A 26,987-nucleotide genomic window follows, 5' to 3' on the forward strand; every position below is an offset into this window, starting at 1 on the left:
ACAATGACTACCAAGCCGGGACACTGTCTGGTTCAAGAAGGAAGACCATCCAGAACAGGCAAAAGACCCATCACTCGCCCACCTCTGAGTTTCCCATGGGTCATCACTTTGGGATCTCACCTAAGCGAGCATGGCTGCTTTCCCAGAACCCTTCACTCTTACTGCAAACCACAAACTCCACAAAATGTTTTAATTTGAAAAAAAAGCAGCATTTTATTGAATCCATACATCTGCTCTTACCAACCTCATTGTGTGTTAGCTGCCTGTACAATGAGATTATTGCTATCAGCTTTTATCTTAAACTTCAGCCTGGCCAAAAGAATCTGCAGTAATGCCCCCTTGGCTAAGGACCCACCAGACCCCAGGTAAAGAGAGTGCATTTCCATCCTCTTGGGTAATTAGCAGTAACACGTCAGGATTCGGTGAACTTGCTTCAAAGGAAGTTCATATGTCAGCATATGCAGCTGGTTGGGACAAAAATCAACAGTTAGTGCAACTTGCCAGCCATCTTAACAAAACTTAAGAATGATCTTCTATTAGATTTACTACCTCATTTACCAGACCATCGAAAGCCACTCAACCATTTATAAATAGTTTATAGAAATCATTGGCACAAGGGTCTGGGTATATGGGCATCATAACTCACTTTAGTGCCCCTGGTATGTTATGGGATGGACCACCAAGGCCCCACAATCATACTGGTTTGCTGTGATCTGAACCACACTGGCGAATCATGTCATCCTTCTCATCCTTCCTGTCCCTTGGCCTCCATTCCACAGAGAGCCCTGATCAAAATAAAGGCTGCACAAAAATTGCCCAAGGGGATTAAAACATATTTAGTTCCAATAATGTCTTATATTCTTGAGCTAAGAGAAGTAATTGGTGAGTCACAAAACAGACTTGGAATACCTGATTCATATTCTGTTATTTCCACTGATAATTTTAAGGGAAGAAGGGAATTTTCAGTAGGATGTGTTCGGGTGCCAGTTATTTGAAGCATGAAAACTACCTGTAGGCCTTTAGTTACTACTCAGTTGCTAACTTTTGACAACAATGCCTTGACATATATCAAATTATTAACTATAGTTTTAAGCATAGACACAGAACATTTTGGGTGCCTGGGTGGCTCAGTGGTTGAACATCTGCCTTCAGCTCAGATTGTGATCCTGGGGTCCCAAGGTTGAGTCCCACATCAGGCTCCCTGGAGGGAGGCGTCTCTCCCTCTGCCTATGTATCTGCCTTTCTTTCTGTGTCTCTCATGAATAAATGAATAAAATCTTTAAAAAAAAGAACATTTTTACATGGACTGTTTGTTTTCTTATGGCTAAGTTTTTAGAGTTCTTTATAAATTCTGGACATGAGTCTTTTATCAGATAGGTGATTTGCAAATAATTTCTCCTTGTCTGTGTTTTTTATTCTTGTTTTCTAAAGAGTGCTTTTGAAAAAGCAAAACGTTTTCATTTTATAAAATACAGTTTATTAATTTGTCTTTTTGTTGTCTAATGAATCTTGCTTAATCCAATGATCACAAAGGCTTTCTCCAGGGTTTTCTCCTAGGGGATTTATTGGTTTAGATTTACACTTACATTTATGATCCATTTTGAATTCATATTTGGATATGGTACAAGATATTTTAAAAAGAGGGTATTTTTCCTTCTTTTTTCTTTTTTATCTATGTGTATTACTATTTGTTTAAGAGTATCTTTTCTCCATTGAACCAACATTGCATCATTGTTGGAATTCAGTTGTCCATGTATGTGTAGGTCTATTTCTGGAATCTACCTCATTCCATTGATCTGTTTATTTGTCTTTACACTAACACCACACTGTCTTGATTATTGTAGCTTTATAATGAGTCTTGAAATAAGATAGTCTAGTTCTCCAACTTTGTTCTTCTTTTTAAAGATTTTACTTGCTATTCTATTTTTTGAGCATTTTTTATTTGTATTCATTTTCTTATTGAAGTGTAGTTGACATACATACATTATATTAGCTCTAGGCATACAACATAGTGATTCAGCATCTACACATACCAGGAAATGATCACCATGATAAATACAGTTACCATCTGCCACCATACAAAGCTGTTACATATTTGCTATTCTGCTTTTTTTCATATTTGCTACACTAGATCCTTTGAAGTTCCATGTAAAATTGAGAAACAGTTTGTCAATTTCTACAAACTGAAAGGATGCTTAGATTTTTATTGGAATTAAGTGAAACTTGTAGAGCAATTTGGGAGATAATTTCTGATCCATGAACATGGTCTGCCTATCTATTTATGTAGGGCTCTTAGAATTCTTATGAATCATGTTTAGTTTTCAGATCTCTCACATCTTTCCTAAGATCTTTCCCTAAAAGTTCCACATTTCCAATGCTATTGTGAATAGTATTTTTTAAATTTCAAAATCCAACTGTTCAATGTTAGAATATGGAAATAATAATGGTCTTTTATATACTGATCTTTTAACCCTGCAACCTTATTAAACTCATTTGTTAGTTCTAGAAGTTTTCTGGTAGACTACACAAGATCTTCAACATAGACAATCTTGTAATTCAGGAATATACAGTTTCTTCCTCTCTGATCATACTGTACTTTATTTCTCTTCTGTGCATTGTTGCACTAGTTACACCTCCAGAGCAATGTTGAATAGAAGTGGCAGAGAGGGCATCCTTCTTGCTCCTCAACTTAGGAGGAAAGCATCCAGGCCCTCCCTACTGAGGATGATGTTTCTTCATAGGTACATCTTTATCAAGTTGAGCAACTTCTCTCTATTCATAGTTTGCTGAAAGTTTTTATCAAGAGTAGATGTTAGATTTTGCTAAATAATTTTCCTGTATCTTTTGAGATTATCATGTAGTCTTTCTTTCTTAGTTGGTCAACATGACTTATGTTAAACAAACCTTGCATCCTGGAATAAGCACTGCTTGATTATGATACATCACTATTTTTAATATTGTTCTACTAGATTTGCCAGACTATTGTCTAAAATATTTGTATCTATGCTCATTAGTGATATTTATCTATAGCTGTCTCTTCTTGTAATATGTCTGTGTGGTTTTGATATCAAGATAATGCTGGCATCATACAATGAGCTGAGAAATATTCTCTTCTTAAAATATTTGATGGACAGTTTCCCAAATGATACATGGAGGGTCAATGAGCATGTGAAAAGATGCTCAACATCATTAGTCATTAGGAAAATGCTAACACATTAAAACCCAGATGAAATGTCACTACACTTAGATTAGAAAAGCTAAAATTTGAAAAATAAAATCAGCCATACCAAAATTTTGGCAAGGACACAGAGCAAATAGAACTCTCATTTACTGCTATTAAAAATGTAAAATGTCACAACCACTTTGGAAACAAATGTGACCAATTCTTGTAAGGTGTAATACAACTAGCATATGATCCAGCCATTCTACTCCTGTATATATTTACCCAAGAAAGTTGAAAGCATACACTCCTACAAAGCCTGTACACAAATTCTAATCCTTACTTTTTAAAAAATTAACAAAAATTGGAAACAGCTCAAACGCCCATCAACAGATGAATGGATAAACAAACTGGTACATCTTTATAACAATATACTACTAAGCAATGAAAAGAATGGCCCTACTAATACACAACTTGGAATAATCTCAAATTGTCTATCCTGAGTGAAAGAACCCAGACAAAAGAAGCATGCATATTATTTATGACTCCATGTATATAAAATTGTAGAAAATGCAAACTGATCTAAAGTGACAAGGTGGCAGAAAACAGAGACGTAGGACAGAGGCTGGAAAGGTTGAGAGGGAGGGATTGCCAAGGGGCATGAGGAATCCAGTAATGATAGATATGTTCATTTCTGGATCGTGGTCTCAGCTTGACAAGTGTATTCATACATCAGAACTTTATCAAATTGTGCACTTTAAGTACATGCAGTATAATGAACGTTGACAATGACTTGTAATGCTGTTAAACATAAATAAATACTATTTGTAAAGATTTAACTTTTGTGTAATATCTATAATTCTTTGCTGACCAAATTTAATGTGTCTTTATTGTAGATTTGGGAAAAAGAAAGTGCAAGGAAGAAAATGAAAATAATCCATCACTAAACCATTCCAAAATAATCACCTTTTAAAAATTCTATATACTTTCTTTTCTTTGGTTGTATATACATTTTTAAAAGATTATCTTATTTTGAGAGAGAGAGAGAGAGAGAATATTAGCAGAGAGGAGGGGTAGAGGGAGAAGCAGACTCCCCATGAGGAGCCCGATGCGGGATTTGATCCCAGGACCTCGAGATCATGACCTGAGCCAAAGTCAGACACTTACCTGATGGGGTCACCCAGGTGCCCCTGTATATACATTTTTCCTGCAACTTTCAGATTATAAAGCAGAGGCTGTTATGTAATCTACTCTTCTAACTTAATAAACTAAGCTAAGCATTTCGCTATATCATTAAATCTCCTACAATGCAGTTTTTAATGAGTTCATAATGGACTGCTACTTATTAAGCCAGTGTTTTATTAGATCTAGAAGTTAGGTCTAATTTCTGTTTTTAAAAACACTGTAACAAACATCTTTATGTATATAATTTGGAACATTTCTAATTATTTTCTAGCACAATACTTAATTTTCTCCATGTTTAGGAAAAAAAGTAATTTCTTAGTTAAATAGATAGTAGGCCTTTTATACCTTTTTTTTTTTTTTTTTTGTCCATGGTACCAAATTTCCGGGGCGGGGGGGTTATTTTTGACAGAATTTGTCCTTTTCCTTGTTAAAAATCAATGCATGCCATCCTTTTTTATATTTTCGGGATCACATATGTCCAGGAAAAATACAAAAATTCATTTTTAGAAAAATAAAATAAGGGACACCTGAGTGGCTCAGTGGTTAAGCGTCTGTCTTTGACTCAGGTCATGATCCTAGGGTCCTGGGATCGAGTCCCACATCGAGCTCCCCACAGGGAGCCTGCTTCTCCCTCGCCTGTGTCTCTGCCTCTCTCTCTGTGTCTTTCATGAATACATAAATAAAATATTTAAAAAAAAGAAAATAATTGATTTAGGATCATTTCACTGCTTAGTGAAAATCAAGATCATATGTTAGAAAAAGCTATTATTTTTAAAGAGCTGCTTATCATAGACCCGAAACCCAAGAATTAATTTCAATATCTAGTTGTTGCTCTTATTGTTATTTTTTTTTAATTGCCGTAAAACCCATAAAAGGCTCACACTGCTAGTGTGGCCTCATTAACACCATCTCCTGACTAGCGGACAGGGAAGGTGTCTTCAGTTCCTTGAGTCGACTGTGATTTTCTCAGGACTGGGAGGAAGCGATAATGGATTGTTAGGGAGCGTGCTCTGAGACAGTGGTGGGACACACAAATAAATTAGCGTCAAGGCCTCAGGCTGAGATACTAATTAACTCTGGCTGTTTCTGCTAAGCTTGGCCCCTCAAACCTGACTTCACCTGGCTGGACACTCAGATTCTCCCCAAGTGGAGGCCCTGCCTCGAGGAGGAGGGAGAGAAGTCTCATGATCTCTCCTCCCTGAAGAGCCACATGCATCCTTAATTCAGTGCCTTTGTTTAATCTGCCAAGGGAGGCAGGGGGAGGGAAGGAGATGCAGGATACAGAAGGGCAAGTAACCCAGGTATAACATTCCAGTGGTTGCCATTGCTCTGTCCTTCTAGAAGATGCTGTGAGTGCCATCAGAAAAGGCTGAGAGGAGGGTACCTCAGGAGGCCCTCCTGCAGGTCGCGGTATACACAACAGGTCCTCCTAGTGACCTGGCCTCCTTGGCTACCTGCCCTTGTCCAAACAAGGTTGCCCATCAGAATCCCCAGTGATCCAAGGGTCTTCACCAACCTCCTCTACTCTTCGGGAACATATTCACCAGAACCTGGGCTGCACACAGCTTTGGTCTTGTGTGCATGGGTGCTGCTGAGTAGTCCAAGCAATGAGCAGAATTTATTTCAGGGCCTATTTGTGCAAGCTATGCATTCTGATTTACACCTGATCCCTGCAGCTGATGGCCTGTGATAGAAGGCACGGAGCACTGAGTGTGAGGCCCAGAAGATCCTTTATGGGGTAAAATGAAAGCAATTGTCCAAAGCTAACCCCAGGGTGACCTAAGGCCCTGCTCAGATTCTACTGACGTGGAATGGGGAGCAAAGTTGAGTGGTGATCTAGGGAGGGATCCTGCAGGGGTTCAAGGCAGGTGCTCCCAGCCTTAAGGGCAATCGAGGATGTCTTTGGGGGAGTCAACACACCAGACAGGAAGACCATCTGTCAAGGCTGTGTCTTCGTAGCCAGGGAGCACCCACTTGCTGCTTTGCAGTAAACAGAGGAAGGAGGAAGCAGGACTTCAGCATTTTCTCCCGCCGACGCTCAGGATGTCTTCGGAGGGCAGCCTCCAGATACAGATGCTCTGCTAGCGGTGTATGTAGATCTTCTCTCTGAGGAATAGTCACTCCTCTGATGTTGGTGCAAGGATCTACATTTCTCGTTGCCTGCAGTCCCACATGGATATAGACGCAGGATGCTGTGTGCAATTAGGCAGAAGAACTCAAGCCCACTTTGCCCCTTCCTTTCAAGCTGCATGCTTAGCCTTTGAATTGAGCACTCAAAAGGGCTGTGATTTTTTTTTCTTTTTGAAGAAAAGAAAAAAAAAAAAGATGTGTGATTTTTTTTTTTCTTTTTGGATCATTCTGCTCTGGTTGAACTCATTTAACAACTTTATCTGAATCTTTTATTGAAGGTGAATTAAACTGGATACTTATACAACTGTAATAGCCCAGAATCAGGTTTTCCTTAATTTACACTTGACAAGATATACAGAAATTCCTTGCAGCTCTACAGGAGGTTCCCATTGTATGAGCCACGTAATTACAACAGGACCTGATTTGAGAGGAAACACGGAAACAGCATAAGAAAGACCTAATGTCTGAAAAGACAAAAAGAAAGTGGTAGTGGGTAATTTAAGTATAGCAAACTTCCTGACTCCCAGACACACTTGAACGGGGTGAAGTAGGCCAATGCTGCCCTTAGGTCCCCTCTCTTGGCTCCCAGTGACTTCCTAGGGACCCTGTTTATTGTGCTCAGCTTGAACTGCTCAGGTCTGAGCTGGAGCCCATTGGCTGATGGTCGATGCCCAGACCTCCAGTACTTGACCTGGTCGGCTTCTCGGTCACCACTGGCTACAACACCCAGCCCAGCGTGGCTGTCCCAGTGACCACAACGACCGAGCCAAAGCAGACCCCACATTAGGTGTCGTCCACCGTTACCCACCGCTGGGAAGTTGATCCGTGTCAGTCCCTGGGTCCCTTGGCTGGCCACAGCTTAAACCCCTAGTCAGTCCTGCCTGGGGGAGAAAATACATCTGCAGCCTTTCCTCAGTTTCCCTTCAGACCCCACAGAGCTCTGATTTGATTATCTGCACGTGAAATTTATCACAGGAGTGACAAAAGAGTGGCAACTCCCTCTTCCCTTAAGTTTTGCCTGGTTTCCCAGCTCCAACCTAGTATTCTGGTCCTAGAGATTTAGGGATCAGCATTTAAAGGGCCTGCCTCTCTGCACCCCGGAGCCGCCTGGAAGCCCTAGAACTGGAACATTTCCCCAGAGCCTACGGGCAGATGAAGTATTTCCACCAGCCCGGCCTGATTGCTAAGTTGGACCCTGGCAGCATGTAGTTTTTCACTGCAGCCCTCGCTTCTGGGCTGGACCTGCTGGGACCGGCCAGCAAACCCTCATCATCATTCCTGCCTTATCTGTGCCTTCCATCTCCCTGGTATCTGCTGCAGAGGCCACCTCCAGGCCATGCACCCAGCCCTGCCATCCCAGGCTGCTCCCTCCACTGGCCCTGCTGAGGACTAAAGAGCTTTGCCCCTGATGCCCATGGGAACCTGGCAGTAATTGTACCCAGAGGGAGGGATGTAACCCTAGGACATCCAGGGACATGTGTAAATGCAACTTTGGGAACAGCAAGCCCTGCTTTGCCTCTGTTGCCAGATTAACGATAAGTCACTAGAGGAAATCAGTCTGGTGGGAAGAGTATTTTCTGGTCTGTTGGTGAAAGGCTTAGGGGATCCATCCTGGATCTTTCATCTGGGAAGTGATTCACAAATAAAACTGCTTGTCAATTAAAATGCCATTGGATGAGCCTCGAGTTAGAAACAACTCAGGAGCTGCTGAGTCAGCCCGGGAGCAGAGGGTATTTGCAGGAGGAGCTGCTCTGGGCACCGTCTCCTCCCTTGGCTTCCCCAGCACTGCTCTCACATTCTCAACCTCATGTTCTCCTTTTTCCTCTCTCCACGCTCCAGTGTCATCTTCCTCAACTTAACCTCAACTCGACCACCTTCTCTGTTCACACCCTGATAAGGAGCACTCATTCCTATGCCCTCAGAGCTTTCCTTCGCGGCAGCTCTGGACTTGAGGCTCCTGTGGGAATATTCCCCAGACATCACAGATACCAAGGTCAGTCTCTGCCACTACGTGGCCCACAGCTCAGTGGCCCCACGTCCAACCAGATGCAGGTGGCTGAGCTCTTGCGGCACCCTTGCCTCCTCTTTTCCCACAGGGGGTCGGTTACCAAGCCCACTAGTTCTCCTTGCACATTGGCTGCCCTACATCTCCTCTCTGCTGTCCCAGCCTCCTCGCCCCAGCCTTGGGTCAGGTGCTCCTAACATATCGCTTTCATTACCACACGGGCCTCAAACTGATCCCCGACCCCCACTCCCATGCTCTTCCACCAGAGTTAGCTTCCCACAATATAAGCTGCTCTCAAGACTCCCCAGACAATCCCCTTTGCCTTCTTCAGAATGAAGTGCTCATACATGGGGATGGCCCAAGGAACCCTTCATGGGCCCCTGGCATTCCTCTCCAACTCTTCAATTAAACAATGCTTTTTAAATTAAATGAGCCTTTTATTTTAGGGTAATTTTAGAATCACTGGAAAGTTGTGAAGGATGCTGTGGGTACAGCCCTCACCCAATGTCCCCATTGTACCTTATATGCTAAGACACCATGGAAAAAAACAAAATGAGCATTGGGAAATTATTATTAACTAAACTTCAGATTTTATTGGGAGTTCTAGATTCTGTCCCTTTCTGTTCCAGGCCCCCATCCAGCCTCCCACTGACCTGCTATGTCTCTCCAGCGTCCTGTTGCCTCCTCGTGGTTTGTGACCAGACAGTCTGGGGGAATAGGTCAAGGATCCTGTAGAGCATCCTGTATGGGCTTCCTGATGTTTCCTCGTTAGACAGAGGTGATGGATTTGGGGGAAGGACAGGGTGAAATGACCACCTCATCAGCACACACCATAGGTGAGTGACCTCCACACAACACCAACAGTCATGTCAATCCTCATTACTTGGTCAAGTGGTTTCAGCCAGTTTCTCCATGGAAGTCATGATTTTCCCCTTCCAGACTCCATTCCTAAGACATGATATACCTCTCAGTCCAAGACCTTGTCCAGCAGGCTTTCCATTGCCTAGAAAAATGCAAATCGATGGCAGCCATCAAACTCCTTGCCTTTGCAAGGATGTAGTTCTGCCCCTGCTCTGGTATCCATGAGGATCCTAAATTGTCCTCACTACTGCCCACCCCTCAAGGACTCTCACCCCTGGTAGGTGAGACATAGCCAAGGCTAAAGTCTGCTTACCTTGGCCCTTCTTCACCTTCCCTTGGAAGTGGGGTGGACAGAGGATCATGCATGCTTCTCCACTCCCAGGCCCAAGCCATCAGCAGGCCTACAAGGGAGGAGGTCCTCCTATGTCCAGGCCCATTGCTGGGGAGACCTTGCTGCTGCATGCACGTGAGGAATAAAGCTGGCACCGGGGTCACTTTCTGACTCTCCCTTCAGCTCTCCTGCCACTTAGCTCTGAACTCAAGCAGAAAAGCAGAGGTGAGGGGCTTAGAACCCACCCAGAGATCCACCATCTTTCTGGACTCAATGGTTCTACTTTGAGGAGCTGTCTTAGGGAGACAGGAAGAGCCAAGTTTGGAAATGCCTATTCAAGAATGCCTCTTCCCAGTGTCATTTATAACACGTAAGAGATGGGGGCATCTCTTGTCCTCCACGCCAATACATTCAGCAAATTACTAAATCCTGGAGATTGTGTCCCTTATACGGCTCTTATCTGCTACTCTCTCTACTCATGGCTGCCTTAAAGTTTCCCATCCTAATCCCTTCCCAGGTTCCTGTGGGATCTCTGACACCATTTCTCCCTTCGGATCCATGCTGTATCTAGTTACCCACTGCCCTGCTGCATCTTCAACACTCCCCATTGTCTAAACAGAACAGAGTCTCTGATGTTAAATCTGATAAAATAAATAAAAAATAAAGGAGGACACCTGGGTGGCTCAGTGGTTGGGCATCTACCTTCAGCTCAGGGTGTGATCCTGGGGTCCTGGGATCGAGTCCCCCATCGGCTCCCTGCAGGGAACCTGCTTCTCCCTCTGCCTGTGACTCTGCCTCTCTCTCTTTCTCTGTGTCTCATGAATAAATAAATAAAATCTAAAAAAAATAAAAAATAATAATAAAATAAATAAATAAATAAATAAATAAATAAATAAATAAATAGAAATAGGGGAAAAAAAGAAAAGAAAAGAAACCCTCCAACATGGCTGGCATAGTCCCCCAATCCAGCTACAGGGCAAGACAAGCTGAATATATTTGGATATTCTTCCAAATATCTCTTCTGACTAGGAATAACTTTTATAAGAAAGCATTACTCGTGATATTTTTCATGTAGTGATTGATTATATTTCCTGTATATTTTCCTCATTTTCTACCATGAACTTTGTAGTAATTACTTTCATGTAAAGAAAACATTTTTTAAAAAGAGTTAATATGACCTACTTAGGGGGAATATAAGGCATTTTTAACTTAATCACTTTTTAATGTTTTTATTGAAATATAATTAATATACAGTGTTACAGTTATTTTAGGGTCACAAAATAGTGATCCAACAATTGCACACATTTCTCAGTGCTCATCACATGAATGTCCTCTTGACCCCCTTCCCTATGTCATCCACCTCTTCCCATCTCTCCTCTGACTTAATCATATTTTAATAGTAAACACAAACACGCTGGCCCAAAGTCCAGGTGGTAAGTACAGAAACCATGTGATTTCTGTGCAAAGTTTGACTCTTGGCCGAGGGTGGTTCAGGTTTCGACCTCTCAGATGGAATCGGTGCTCTGAGCACCTCGAAGAGTTCGCCCGCCCGTCCACTTGTATGATAAAGTGTGCGGGGCACGGCCACCCTTCCTTGTCAGTGCCTTGCTTAGTTCTCTTCACTTTCATTTCTGATTCCAAAGGGTCTTAGAGACGGCCAGCCATCGCCTGTGGTTTCCTGAGTCTCGTTTGCCCCCACAAGGTTCTTCTCTTGCACTTCATGCTCTGTCTGCTGCCCTTGGAAGGTCCCTGCCTCTGGAGGACGATGCCCCTAGCCCATGTCTGTTCCTCTGAGAGCCTGCGGGGGACACAGGCTGGCAGTAACCCAGAGCCCCAGGACCTTGCACAGAGGCGGTCTGCTCTCCACATTGAGCCAGCCTGCAGTCCTCTCCATCCTGTCAAAGGGCAGGAGGAGCTGGAAAAGAGATACCATATAGTAAGGTGGCAAGAACACTATGGGGCGGACTTCTGGACCTGGGAAAGATCACTCCCAGACCACAAGGTCTGTGCCTTGACGGCACCAGGGCACTGCAGTCCCCACTGTGCTAAACAGCAAAAGAACCACTAGCCACCTGGGGCTTCTTGCATTTATATTTAAGAAAACTAAATACAATTTAAAGTGTAGTTTTCCTTTGCTGCTGTAACAAATTATCCCAAACTTAGTGGACAAAACAACACAAATGTATGATGTGCAGTTCTGGAGGTCAGAGGCCCAGCCCAGATCTCCCTGGGTTAAAATCACCAGTGGGGCTGTGTGGCTTTCTGGAAGTTCTTGGAGAGAATTCCTTCTCGGCCCCTTCAGCTTCCGGAGGTATCTGCATTCCTGGGCTTGTGACCTCGGGATCTCCAGGGCCCATGGTGACCAGTGGAGGCCCTTTCCCCCGGCCCCTGGCCTGCTTGCACACTGCAGGACCCTTGTGTTTGCATTGGGTCCACCTGGAGAATCCAGGACCAGCTTCCATGATAAAGGTCAGTCCAGTAGCAAATTTCACTCCATCAGCTTCCTCAACCCTCTTGGCCACATAAGCTCACAGCTTCGCCAGCCATCAGGACAGGTGCATTGTTGGGGAGGTCACTACTCTGCTCACTGCAAATTCTCAGCCACGAGCCAGATTGACTGGAGCAGAGTAAGACCTCACCGTGATTGCAGAAAGCTCTAGTGGACAGTGTGGCGCTCATAAAGTCACTCTGACAAGAATTCCCACAAAAGCAGTGGAGACAGTTTGCTTGCTCAGTGGGGTTAAAGAGCACGAGGAGAGCTAGAGCAAGGTCAAGGTGGAGGAGATGCCTGCTGGGGGTGAGGGGATGCAGAACACCACCCTGAGCCCCACTCACAGCCCCCCTTCCATTCACCTCAAGAACAAAGACTGTCCTTGACCAAACTTCAGACAGGCTGCCCTGAGCTCTCTTTTCACTGAAGGCTCATCCCTGGGCCTCCACCTGCTTCCTCCACCTGTAGACAGAATCCCACTAAGTTGTTGAGCAAGAATCTCCAGCCTTGACACCTGATCAGGTCCCTCAGCAACACCTTAAGGGCTGTGTCCTCAGCTGGCCTTTGGCAAGAGTCCCGTCCAGCAGCTTTAGAAGCCCCGGCCTGGATGTCCCCTCTATGAACTGTCCCATCCCTGAGCCTCGCTGGCCCCTGGCGGTGAATCCCCAGCTGCATCCGCTATGTCTATAGTGGAGCTCGTCTTCCTGAAGCTTCCTCTCCCCCATCGCCTGAGCCCTGGGTCAGCACTGTCTCTACTGCCTCAGCCAGTGTCCACTCCAGTCCTTTGGCCACCTCAGCCTCTCTACCTTCAGTGTCCAGAGTCCTAGCCTGGTGCCCATCCTATCCTGCCCTTGTCTACAAATCCTTAAGTAGCCCTTTGCTCTCTTCCCTTTACTGATACGCCATGAAACCAAGGATCAAATGTTAATTATCTGTGACCTCTTATTGAATAAAGTTTATTTTCTTTATTCTATATGAAACTGTTTACACTTTCTGTAGTTCTAGTTCTCACCAAAAAAGCCTCAGATAACAACATGAAGTAGCTCTTAACTCATATTTGGTCTCCAACTTGTATTTTCAAAAATGTAGATCAGCATAACTACATTTAAAAAAGCAAAGACAAGGAGGCACCTGGGTGGCTCAGTCAGTTAAGCATCCTGACTCTTGATCTCAGCTCAGGCCTTGATCTCAGGGTCATGAGTTTAGATCCCACACTGAGCTGCATACTGGGCATGGAGCCTGCTTTAAGGGAAAAAAAAAGCCAAAATGGAACCCCAAGAAGGATGACAAATAAAGTTGTGTCATAAAGCAACACAAAGAGAGTAACCTGAGGCCAACCCTTGCAAGCATACGGGCTAAGCCTGCCACTACATTTAAACCTGATGCTCTCTTTTAGAGGTGCCTGTTATCCAAATGCTTAAAACACATAGCATCTTCGTGGTGAGAACAAATGTGTCCCCTTCAGCAAACATGATAGTAAACCCTATCTACTTCAGAGGCAGGATGTAGGTGGAGCACAGACAACCATCAAAAAATATTTAAAAGGTGTAAATGAGAAAAGGAGACTAAATACTGCCCATCTCATGCATATTACCATTCTCAGGGTGGTACATATCATTAGGAATAATTAACATGCTCGATTAGAAGCAGAGGTTGAAACTTGTCATATCGCAGGAAAAGGACGAAGGAAGTCAGACAGAGCACAAGGAGGAGGGAAGAAAAAGAAATAAAAATAGGAAAACTCTAGATCTTCATGTATTACCAGGAGAATTTCATTTCAAAGAGAAAATCAAGAGCTTTCAAACATTGAGTTGCTAAATGCATATCAAGAAGGGCATTAACATATTTTCGTTATGACACTGCTCTGAGTCTCATTCAAAGTATGCGTTCCTGAGAAAGTGGCACGCTAGAACGGGATCATAATAACTGGTCAGTTGTACTTGACATACACTGAATGAAATATCAACAAATGGTTAAGCACATAGACTAAGAACAACGATGTATGAAATGCCTACCCAGTGATCACAGATTTACTTAAACCATATATAATATACAGACTATAACAACACTGTCTACACTTCAATACTGCCAAGTGGCTCCGACGCTTAGCTTATAATTATGCAGAATCACTGTTCCTTTATGTTGCTGAGACAGCACTGGCTTTATTTATTTTTCTTTTTTTTTTTTTTCCAGCACCAGCCTTTTTAAGATTTTCTAGTGGAAGGCTCTGAGCAGCTGCTAAGATCCACCCCTATAAGTATTTACTAAGTGACAGTACTATGCCAGGTTCTACAGTGATTCCAAAGGATGTGAGAGCGTAGTTTCCAGAGTTCATGATCTACCTGAGAGTAGCCAGCAGAGAGCAACATCAGAGGTGTCATCATCACATGGCTTATGGAAGGCCCTGTGGGAGAAGGTTGTGCTGGTTTGCTCACACGGATGTAAAGCCAGTTCCCCTACCAGATGGGTCAACAGACCCCGGCAAGGGTGCAGTGGGAAACTCATCTTGAGCGACAACACTGGGGTTCAGTAGAAGGAAGGAATGGCTCATGTGCAGTGTGCGTGTGTGCGTGGACTGTCTGTCTTCTGGGGGTTGTGTTACTGGGCAAGGGTGCCTTGAAACACTTGACCTGCTTCCAGACTCCAAGAAGACAGCAGCATGAGATAAGAAGGAATCGTGTACTGGAATTCCAAAAAAGACTCATAGGGCTCCATTCTTTGATATATGTCAACGTGAGGGATACTCTATATAGCCAGGCAAGACTTGAGGAAAGAGTCTTATCATGAAACTATGAAACAATGGGAGGGGATCAGTGGCAAGAATAATCTTGAGAATAAACTAACATTCTCCAGGGCAGCAGGTCTTTCTATCTGGGCAAAAATATCTGGGTTTGGTCTATGAGTCAGTCCAGTTAAACATTCTTGAGTAGAACAAGGAAGTTGGGGCAGAGCCAGGAGCCAGGAGCCAGGGTCCTCCTGGAAGGGAGCAAGGGCACCTTGGAGAAACTTGTAGGGATTTGGTAAGTGGAGGAGCCATGTGTGACATGCAGGTAGAAGCACACAGGCAAAGGTGGCTCCAGAAATCCTTATGGCAAAGGGGGTCGAGTCTGGCCAGCTGGACACAGCCACAGGAGCCACCAGTTTTGGATGTTGGCAGACCCGAAACCAAAACCAGAGGTAGGAGGGACTTTTGGAGAAGTATTCACAGCAAACAGGCAGCTGAGGGAAGAATGGGATCATCGGAAAACTCATCTCGGAATAAGTATTTTGCCAAATCCCGGTTGGTTGGAAAGGACAGGAAGGCGTCACAGTTCTGGATTGGACCTGAGTCCTGCCATTTATAGGTGTTGACTTTCTACGAGTTACATAGCTTCTGACCTTCCATTTGTTGGAGATAATAATAACCCTGCTTGTAATGTTATTGTGAGGATGAAATGCCTTTTGATTTGCACAATGCCAGGTCCACAACAAAGATTCAGTTAATTTAGCTGTTAATGAAAATAAAGCAACAGAAAGAGAATCAGATCATAAGCAGGAAAGAGAATGTCCCAGAAGTCCATCAGCAAGCTCAACTGAGCTGGCTCACATTCACCAGTTGGCACTGGCCATTGTGTGCATCCAGACTCTTCCTCAGCTGGATCAGCTGAATTAGTGAAGCTCAGTGCAAAATAAAGATGCAGGGCCCCTCGTTCAAAATATCTTAGAATTTCAAGACAGCACAAAGACATATCCAAGGAGATAAACAAATAGAGTAAAAGCAAATGGATGGAACCCAACACGACAGTTGGTGACTGCTAGGCTGGATTTTTAAATTCAACTACATGCTATATATAAGGGACACATCTGAACCTAAAGACATGGGAAAAGGTGGAAGTAAAATGACAGCAAAATGTAAGTAGGCAAATGCTAATCAAAAGAAGGCTGAGCTCACTGCAGCAACAGCTGTTAAAGCTTTAAGGCAAAAGTATTTTAGGCCTAGAGAGAATCACTACTAAATAATTTTTAAAAATCAGTTCAATAAGAGCATTTAACAATTTTAACCTCTATGAAGCTTGTAAAATGCCCCTAAACAACTTTTTGAAGGTATAGACATATATACAGGGAGGAAATGAAAAATCTACCCCATACAATGTGGTCTTTCCACATTGTTTTCAAACATCGTTAGGTCCAATGGGGAGAAAGCCCCAAAAGTATGGAAGAGTTGAACAACACAATCATGATGGGTAATTTTATGTCAACTTACCTGGATGAAGGGGTGCCCAGAGAGCTAGTACATTATCTCTAGGTGTGTCTGTGAAAGATTCTGGAGAAGATTCTCACTAATGCAGCAGACTGGGCCAACACCTGCCCTCAGCACCATGCGCGCACAGCATCCAACGCAGTGAGGGCCCTGCCAGAGCAGGAAGCAGAGGGAGGGTGAATTCTCTGCATCTGGCACGTCCATCTTCTCCTGCCCTTGAACAACAGAACTTTTGGGTCTTGGCCTTTTCGACTTGGGGACTCATACCAACAGCGTCCCTGTTCTCAGGTCTGGAGGACTCAGACTAAGCTCCACCACTGGCTTTCCTGCATCTCCAGTTTGCAGACAACAGACCCAGGGACTTCTCAATCTCTATAACCATGTGAGTTTCTCCCTTTGTATATATAAATATATCCCCTATTGGTTCTGTTTTTCTGAAAAATTCTGACTAATGTAACAATGAACCAGCATGTTTTAATGGACTGTGCAGAATTCTGCACCCTACAATTAAAGAATCACATTGACCTCAAACTCACATGAAACATTTACAAAAATTGGCCATGCACAGAGCACAAAACAAGTCTCCACTCTCCACCGAGCTCAAACAATTTATGTCTGGCAGATCATGTTGCATGATGCAACTGAGCAAGGAGTCAACAAGATAAAGAAAAAAGGCCTCTAAGTACATAAAAAGGGGAGGTGGAAGGGGGATGGGGTGATAGGCATTGAGGGAGGCACTTGACGGGATGAGCACTGGGTGTTATACTATATGTTGGCAAATCGAACTCCAAAACAAAAAATACAAGAAACAAAACAAAACAAAAAAAGTAAAAGACCTGGTTTTAAATGATTTGTGGGTCAAAGAGGAAATTGAATTTAGAAACATGGAGAAATGAATGACCAAGAAAATATTCCGTGAGGGATGCCTGGGTGGCTCAGTGGTTGAGCATCTGCCTTTGGCTCAGGTCATGATCCTGGGGTCCTGGGATCTAGTCCCGCATCGGGTTCCCTGAAGGGAGCCTGCTTCTCCCTCTGCCTGTGTCTCTGCCTCTCCTTCTGTGTCTCTCATGAATAAATAAATAAATAAATAAAAATTTTAACAAAAGAAAGAAAGAAAGAAAGAAAGAAAGAAAGAAAGAAAGAAAGAAAGAAAAGACTCTGAGTATTAACAAGTAAAGCATCCAGATTTAAAAGTTAGAAAGGCCACTCATTGAACAGACCCAAATAGAGCAGATGTGAAGAGACAATAACGGGGCAACAGAAATCAGTTAAATAAATAGTGAATAGAGAAAAGAGAGTCAAATGTTGGTTTGGCGGGAGGTTAATAAAATAGACAAATATAAGTAAAGCTAATTAAGAAGATAAGAGAGAAACACCAATAAAAAAAAAAGAAAATGTACTGTGTTCAGGAAAAAAAGATGTAAATAGCACATAACAATGAGTTAATAAACTAAGTATATAATACCGTTCAACTCAATGCATTTAAACCACTTGCATTTTGTTCCTCTTCATTAAAAGCCAAATTATTCTAAGGCTTTCATACTCAAAAGAAAAAAGAAGAAGAAGAAGAAGAAGATAAGAGAGAAGGCAAAAATAAGCTGTATTAGGAATGAAAGTGGACAAACCTACACTTCTAATGCATATTGAAATAAAACATACATAACTATGCATCAACAAATTTGGAAACTTGAAATGGAGAAATTACAGAAAAGCGTAACTTGGCAAAACTGAATCTAGAGGAAACTCTGAAAGCACCAGGATTACCAAGTAATCTGGAGTAGTGGTTAAAAGTGTTCCTGCAGAGAAAATACCAGACTCACACAGTGTTACAGGAAACTCCTACCAAACTTAAAATCTTATGCAAATTCTCCCAGAGCATAGGAAAAAATAATATATTTCCCAAGTATTCTAGGAGACCGTGTGTCTCGACACTGAAGTTAAAACAGGAGCAGTGCATTAAAAAAAAAAAAAAAAAAAGCAAACACAAAAGGAAAAAAAAAAATCACAAGCCAAACTCACTCCCAAGCCCTGTTTCAATATCCTTTAAATAAAATATTAGCAAACGGAATCCGACAGTATATATAAAATGATAATCCATATGTATACAGGGCACTTACTGCAGGAATTGAAGCAGGGTTTGATGGGACAAAGTCTATGAATATTACTGACGACATTAACAGATTAAGGACAAAACTGAGTGATTTTCTCCATATGTTGGGAAAATCACCCATTTTCCTAAGGTAACAATACATAGTGATTCACCTTTTTTTCCACGTGTTTCTGAGGTTCTGTTAGATTTAATATAGAAACAAGTATTATAGGAGTTGGGACAAGGTTTATTAAAACTCCTGCAGTGTTTCTGTGGTTGATTTAGAATAGCTTGATCAAAGCGATGTCCAGTATAAAGCAGATAATTACATCTCATCGTTTCTCTGTCTCTGGGACACAGGGGCTCCACGGTGGTCACCAAGGAGCTCAGGACACAGTGCCATCCTGTGTCCCGGGACCCACCCCTGACCTGCACCCCAGTGCCCTGCTGTCCACCTCTGCCAGCGTCACCCCTCGGCTCCGCCAGCAGCTAGAGTGGATGGAATCACAGGTCCCTGCAGGGTGACCTCTGCCTCAACCACACCTGTAAGGACAGTCCCTATGCAGCAGAAGGCTCTGCGCTCTGCCCTCCTGCCCCAGGGTATAGGGAGAAGCCCCAGGCCACCACTCAAGAGAGTCCCACTCCTCTCCTGAATCACAGGAACAGCATGTTCTCCTGAGCCACTCACCATGGGCTGTCACCGGGAACATCCAACTGTGTGGTTTAGGAGCTGCGGCAACTCTCAGTCAGGAGGGCCAGTGCCCCCTCAAGCGCATGGTGTCCCAGCAGCAGCGGAGAAGCTGCTTCCCAGGTGGAGGATGCCAGCAGAAGGGGGCATGGCCCTGACCCCAAACCCCAGGGATCGAAGCAGGGGCTTCACAGAGCCCAGTGCGGCACCTCTCTGCCCACTCATCACTCACAACATTGGGTTGGGGGGGCTTATTCCGTGCAGGTGCAGGAGGACCCTCAGCAGGGAACGGGGTGGGTGGGCTGGGCGGCCTGTTCTTTCTCCAGGTCCTGCTCAAAATTGCGGGAAAAGCAGCCAATGAAACAGAAAATCAATAAAACATGTAGAACATCTGATGGAGGTAAGCTCTATGGAGAAGGGACAAAGAAGGCTGGCAGGGGTGCGAGTGAGTGTCAGAGGTGTTAGAATCGGGAAGACTGACTTGGACAAAGATTTGACCTCAGTGGAAGGACAAACTGTGCATGTTGGAGAAAGAGCGTTTGAGAGGAAAGAAAGAAAAGTCTCCAGGTGTTTGCAGGATTCGGGGTGCTGCTCCCCCAGCGCCCTCCCCCTCCTGCCACAGCTTTGAGCTGCCCGATAAACCTGTCATTTTTCTAATGGCCTCAAAGTTCCCAGTTTTCATGTACACCAAGGGTAGGCTGCAGATTTTATATAGTAATAAACCTCAGCTGCTACATTCTTCTTCTTCCTTAGAAGAGTGTAACTCCTCAATAAGGCATTTTAAATTTAAATTTATTTCGAGGAAGGAGCTTTCTCTAAAAGCCTTTATACTCCTTCAAGCAACAGGTTAGGAACAGCCACAGTGATGTGATAACCTACATTTTCTTCCTTGAGCGATGATGGGAAAGGCTTCTTACCCCGATTCTCTCTGCACACTCACCTTTGGCTCTGCACCCAGAGGACGGTGTATGAAACACGGAAGGAGAAAACTGGAAAAGACACTTTGGACTCAAATATGACGTAAAAATCTCCGAGGGATACAAACACAGTGCAGCGATGGGGGCTGGAGCAGGGGGTTCATTCCAGAAGCGGAATGCAGCTGCTGACAGTCAGCTCCTGTGGAGTGGAGGAGACACACCTCTCAGGCATCAGCGGCCCGACAGGCAGGAGGACAGAGACCGTGTGTCTGTGTGGCTGCCTCCCCGCGGCACACCCCCCTCCACCCAGGCTGAGGTTTCAATAAGTCAAGGTCATTCAAATTCCTCGTTGGCCAGAGGCCAGCAGCAGCGAGTCCCAGACTGAGGATCACATTCCTCCTGAAATCATTTCCAGCCATAGTAAAGGAGCAGACGCCACAAAGCCAACCTCCCACCTTGTCCCAAATTCCAGGAGCCTCATATATTGAGCTGGACTCACGTGGACTCCACTGGGAGCCACATAGCAGCAAGGCCTCCCCTCTTCCAGTCATATTTCAAAGAGCTACTGCAAGATGCAAAGATAAAGGTATCAGTGTTAATATATTAAGAACAAATTTGGGAGTTGGAAAGTTAAAAATAAAACTCCAAAATGCATTAAAACCATGCATGGAGGCAGCCCCGGTGGCGCAGAGATTTAGCGCCGCCTGCAGCCCGAGGTGTGATCCTGGAGACCCGGGATCGAGTCCCACATCGGGTTCCCTGCATGGAGCCTGCTTCTCCCTCTGCCTGTGTCTCTGCCTCTCTCTGTGTGTCTCTATGAATAAATAAAATCTTTAAATAAAAAAAAAAAAAACATGCATGGAGGCATCCATGGTAGTTAACGGAAGTAACTAAGGTCCATATTGCATTTGGAGGGAGGGCTGAATAACGAATAACTCGTTGACGTGTATACACACACTATATATATAGGGTAAACGTCAAACATAGCGAGTACGAGAATCGGAAGGAGACCCAAAATCTTTATTCACCAAACACATTTTTCTCTGTCTGCAAAGAATCAGATCAGCAAAATTGCTATACAAATGTAAGCATGCAAACACCAGTTGTACTTCTGTTTTTACGAATAATAACCAGTTACAAGGTAAAATACAAAGAGAAATTACACTTACAGCGGGGGTTCGAGGAAGTAATCCAGTCGCTGGTGGGCCAGCCTTCCTGTGCTTCTGGGCAGCCACCTTCCCGGGGGTCACTGCAGTTCAGAGATGCTGGCAAGAGTCTCAGGCCCTTCTCGTATGTCAGAGGTCTCTGGTGGGCGTGTCACCTCTCTGTTCAGAACCAAGACTGGTCAATAAGACAAAGCCATCGATGCCCCCTCTGTGGATTTTCTCTTATTCTCTTGTTAAGCTTCAGTCTTTTTTAAAAAATATAAATTCAATCCGCCAACATACAGCACATCATTAATTTCAGGTGGAGAGTCCAATAATTCATCGCTTACATGTAACACCCAGTGCTCATCCCATCACATATCCTCCTGGGTGCCCATCACCCAGGTACCGCATCCCTCCTACCTCCCTTCTGAAGCCCTCACTTGGTCTTTTTTTCTGCTGGCCACTTGGGTAGGGCTATTCTGCTCCCACCTGGCACCTTCTCTGATTTCTGGAAGCTTCCAGAGCTGAAGCTGCAGGGTGTTCTTTAGGGAGGAGGGATTGTGCATCCTCTTTCAGGGCTACCCTCAGCTAGCTGGCTAGAACATCTAAACAGTCATCAGAGAGAGAAGATCTTTCTGTAGAGCTGCACTTCTCCCTGCTGGGACAGAGGAGCATTTACATTTCAAACAGAATTCTGGGTATTAGTACTTGACTTTCCAAAATACAACTTAAGGGTGGATTTGCCCTTGATAATAAAGGAGTCATCATCTTATGAAAGGAGAACAGGGCTCCTTTAAGTGTTTTCTTCTCAAATGTTTTGAGATCATTGACAGAGGGAGAAATTAAAAGCTGAAAGATTCCAGGGGGCACCTGGTTGACTCAGTTGCAAGAACATATGACTCTTGAACTTGAGGTTGTGAACTTAAGCCCCACACTGGGTGTGGAGATTGTTTAAATAAATTTTTAAAAAACTTAAAAAAAAAATTTAAAGCGAAAGTATTCCAAATCGCTGTTGATTACATTTATCAAGAATGATAATGAAACAGGAAAGGAAAGTAATAATAAGAAGGAGCACGTCTCTATCTGAATTTTTTCTTCAGTTTGTTTTACTAGACAAAAATCTAAGTTTGCTAACTTGACTTTCTGGCTCAAAGTCAAACGCCTAATGATGCAATCATACCTTTGCATTTCTCCTTTTACCTTGACCATGTCAGCACAGGCTCAAACAAGGTGCATTGGCTGAGGATGCACCAAGCGATGGACAGTGTGGCATTCTCAGAATGATGGATCCCGATGACTACTGCTGCACCAGGGTAGTTGACCTCCTGCCAAGGCCTTCCCACAAGCTTTTCACTAGAGGACAAGGTATCCTTCCCCAAATCCTTGCTAGCCCTCTTTGCAGCCAGGGCCATCAGAAACTTATAGGCTGGCCATCCATGCCATGATCTAGGTCACAGAGCCCCCTGCGTAGAGCAAGGCATGGTCTGGTTTCACTATATTCCTGCTCGGCTCTTGAGTCTTCTAATTATAATGGATCACGTCAGAGGTTGACAATGGCAGATACTATAACATTTGCTTGTGATGCAGACATGAATAAGACAGCCATGGCCTCATGTTCAGAGCACGTAGGGAAGCACAAGCACATGCCCAGGCTGAATACTATGCTGTAAGAGAAGCATGTTCAATGCCAATGGGGCTCAGAAGAGCAAGCCTGGTCTGCTTAGGGGACCAGCAATTCTCTCCAGAAGGACGAGCTGGTGGGTAAAGAAGACACAATGTAGGCAGGGAGTTAACACATGTGTTCACTCATTTATCCATCATCCACTCAAAAGCACTCGTTGAGAGCCTACATGAGCCAGGCACTGCTCTAAGTGCTCAGGCTGGGGAAACAGGAGAGATAAACTCTATGTCCTCATAGGCATTTCAACTAGTATATCTACTGTTGAACTACTGGTTCTTCCAAAGCAAGGGGACTGCTCCAGTTAAAAGGGGGGGGGGGGGTTTAAGCTGGCCAGTCTAGGGACCATAGTAAGTGTTCACCAGCACGAATACTAGTAGTTACACTGAAGCCCATTGGGTAAAATAGAAATCCATCATCCTACACCTTCTAGACAGAAGAAAGAGTAATGCAAAACCCCAAGACTAGAAGGAATTTGGCATGTTTAAGAAAAACATGAGGGAAAATGTTCACATCTGATGGGAAAAGGAAGTGTTAATACCTATAATTTAAGGCTCCATCCAAGTCTATAGAAAGACATGATCTTTTTTTTTTTTTTTTTTTTTTAGAAAGACATGATCTAAAAGAAAATATGAATATAACTAAGTAGCTCACAGGGGAGAGAATACAATGGGAAAATAAAACATAAAATTATGTTCAGTCAAATTAGTCAGAGGTAATCAAATGAAAATTAGAGTTGTTTTCTTTTTTACCAAAACATTATCAATTTTGGTTATACGTTAATTAAATGTTTATTTTTATTTCACAGGAGTTTTTTTTAAATATTATGTTGAACTTCTAGATACTATTCTCTAGATTGTGCTCTGTTTGCAGAGCTATAGAGAGACTGAGAGAGACGGAGTGACGGGAGTCAGGGAGGAAGTGAGAGAGGGAGAGAGAGAATTTACAAATATTGTATTATTATTGACAATAGTTTTAACACATTGAAAGCCAGACTATCAAAAGGCTGAAAATTTTACTTTCAAATACTTTTTTTTTGAAATATACATTGTTAAAATATTTTTTTGGTTAATTTGAGATATTCTTTGATGTTTTTTAATTTTGGGGACTTGGGAACCATGAGAATGCATTATTTGCTCATGTAGATTACTAGAAAAATATTTTATATATTATAAAAAAATAAAAACAAACTGTCACAGCAAAAATAAATGTTTCCATAAAGATATATTTTCTTTCCACAATTGCAGTCTAGGATTCTATCTTAAAACAATATTCATGTATTTTCCCAAATATAAATGCACAAAGATTCCATCACACCAATGCGGTAATAGCAAGAGTCTAGAAATAAGCTGCAAATTCACCAGTAATCGGCTATTAAAATATACTAGCACATTAAAATTATAGTAAGATACTACTTCATACCCACCAGGATGCCTATAATTTTAAAAAAAGAAATGAAACATAGTAAATGTTAGCAAGGATGTGGAGAACATAGAACCCTCTCGTACCTTACTGCTGGAAAGGTAGGATGGTATGGCTGCTGTGAAGACACAGTTTGACCATTCCTTAAATGGTTAAACACAGAGTCAGCACGAGTCACCATTCCACACCGAGGTATAGATCCCAAAGAACCAAAAACTGTACATATAGAGTAGAATATTATCCAGCCAAAAAAAGGAATAAAAAAAAAAAAAAGGAATGAAGTTCTTCCTACCTGCTATGGTGTGGATGAGCCTCAACAACATGGTGCTCAGTGAAAGAAGCCAGACACAGAAGCTCAGCCACGGTATGACTCCAAATGGACATACAGAATTGGTAAATCCATGGAGATAAAAAACTGGTGGATGCCAACCATGGGCTTTGGAGAGGAGAGAATGGAGAGTCACTACTTAGTGAGTTTGAGGATTTCCATTGGGATGATGAAAATGCTTTGAAACTAGATGGACTAGGGGGTTGTACAATGAGTGAATGTACTAAATGCCACTCGATTGTTCACCATAAGATGGCTCATTTTACATTCTGTGGATTGCACCTAGAGCACACACCCACACACTCATCATAATAGGCTCCTGATTGCATTAAAGACTGGCCATTTGGTGCAGTCCCAGTGGCCCAGCGGTTTAATACCGCCTTCAGCCCAAGGCCTGATCCTGGAGACCCAGGATCGAGTCCCCTGTCAGACTCTGTGCATGGAGCCTGCTTCTCCCTCTGCCTGTGTCTCTGCCTCTCTCTCTCTCTCTCTCTCTCTCTCTCTCTCTCTCTCAGTCTGTGCCTGTTATGAATAAATAAATAAAATCTTAAAAAAAAAAGACTGGCCATTTGGAAAAGAAAAAATCAGAGGATACTCGATGTACAAATATGTAGAAAAGCACAGGCTGTGTTGAAGGGCAAGGTTAAGCCAACTAGACAGTATGATCCCATTGATGAAAAACCTGCCCCATGTGTGGTAGATGTACAGACATTCATACACCCGCTTAAATACATTTATGTGTATGCAAACCAGTCTTGCAAAAACTGGTTACCATGGGAAACAGCAATGAGGAGCTTCAGGGAAGGTGAGAAGGGAAACTTTCCCATTCTACTTTGTTGATATCTGTAATGTTTTGTTTTGTTTTGTTTTCCCTAAGAGAGTGAGACCATGGTTGAGAGGTGGGGAGAGAAGCAGAAGAGGGAGAGAATCCCAAGCAGACTCCCTGCTAAGTGCGGAGTCCAAAGCGGGGCTCGATCTCACAGCCCTGAGATCATGACCTGAGCCGAAACCAAGAGTCAGATGCCCAACCGATTGAGCCACCTGGGTGCCCCTGTAATGTTTTTACACCATGTTTTTTTTTCTTTTTAATCTAATTTTAAAAATTAAAAATTTAAACAGTAAGCTGAGAAATCATAAATATACCTCACATGCCATATATGTGACATAGATACGTTTTATATAAGTGTTATCTATCATGCTAAGTCAGATTCTCTTGCCGCACCCCACCCCTTAGACTTAGCAATATACAGTCAGTTCCCCTCCAGACTTCTCCCGCGTCCTGCGAACGAGTGTGTGGGACCGTCTCCCTCCTGGCCTGGATGCAGGAACTTGGCCACAGTATCCATTCCTTATACACTCGTGCCTTTTCAGGATTAGCACACTGCCTGATGCATATCACATACGGAAGCGTACACACAGAAGGAATTACTTAGCATGGAAATGAGTGCATCACGTTTTTAATAAGTCAACAGTACCCTATTAGGGTTTGCCGAGTGTGGCGCTCCCGTGTAATACTCTAAAGATACCCTCTAGCAATTTCTAAATTTCCACCAAACTGAATAAATTTGTACATTGCAGATATTATTTTAAGAGCCACAGCTTTCATCTCAAACACAACTAGAACCCGTAAGTATTGCCACAGTACAGTATTGGCAGCAAAACTTGGTCATTTCTGCGGGAAGGGCTCTCAAATTTAAAATCAGAAGAGTCTTCAGTTAATACCCCATGTTGTCCAAAAGATGCATGGTATCCTTGGCTCGGTAAGCAAATGAACAGGATATCAATAAACCTCTGAGAATTACAGATTAGCATTTATCACTTGTCACCACAGCATCATCTATGAACCCTCGCCTGGGCAGGATCCAAGCCATGGTGCTCACAGTGACATCAGCTTCCCTGTCACACCTCAGGAAGGCCCTGTGAGGTCCGGCTGTGAACCCACGGGACCCCTCACTGGAGAGTGAGTGTCATGCGAGTTCTCCTTCCACCCGGCCACCCCAAAGCCTCATCATTGCCACGAGCCACACTTCGGGATTGGCAAAGGAGCCCCAGTCATGAGACTCTGGTTCCCCATGTGCATTGTCTGGTCAAAATAAAACCCTTCACTTCTATCAAAAGGTGTGGAGTCAGTTTTGAGGGGCGGAAGGCAGCAGGAGCCGCGGCCGGTGACCACACAGGAGCCCCCGCCCCAGGCAATCCGCAGGGACACGGAGGGCGCCACCCGCGGTGGGTGGACAGAACCTGGGCGTCACGGACAGGACGCGGAGCAGAGTCCTGGCCCCAGGCCCCGGGGTGCCGGTCGCCTCTCCACCTG

The 26,987-nt window shown here is 43.6% G+C and overlaps 2 long non-coding RNA genes across 4 annotated transcripts; one reads left to right on the top strand and one right to left on the bottom strand.

Moving 5' to 3' along the window:
* Positions 1–211: 211 nt before the first annotated feature.
* Positions 212–20,370, bottom strand: LOC140622386 (uncharacterized). Of its 3 annotated transcripts, XR_012022153.1 has the most exons (5): positions 20,121–20,370; positions 16,407–16,553; positions 9,655–9,873; positions 9,134–9,483; positions 212–464 (listed from the first exon to the last, which is right to left on the bottom strand). It is a non-coding gene; the product is annotated as an uncharacterized lncRNA (long non-coding RNA). The 3 variants fall into 3 exon arrangements; XR_012022155.1 differs by lacking the exon at positions 9,655–9,873; XR_012022154.1 differs by lacking the exons at positions 9,134–9,483; positions 9,655–9,873.
* On the top strand, positions 16,568–26,766 carry LOC140622387 (uncharacterized). Its single transcript, XR_012022156.1, has 3 exons — positions 16,568–16,785; positions 22,465–22,610; positions 26,505–26,766. It is a non-coding gene; the product is annotated as an uncharacterized lncRNA (long non-coding RNA).
* The last annotated feature ends 221 nt before the right edge of the window (positions 26,767–26,987 follow it).

This window comes from Canis lupus, chromosome 31, assembly GCF_048164855.1.
Source record: "Canis lupus baileyi chromosome 31, mCanLup2.hap1, whole genome shotgun sequence".
NCBI lineage: Eukaryota > Metazoa > Chordata > Mammalia > Carnivora > Canidae > Canis > Canis lupus.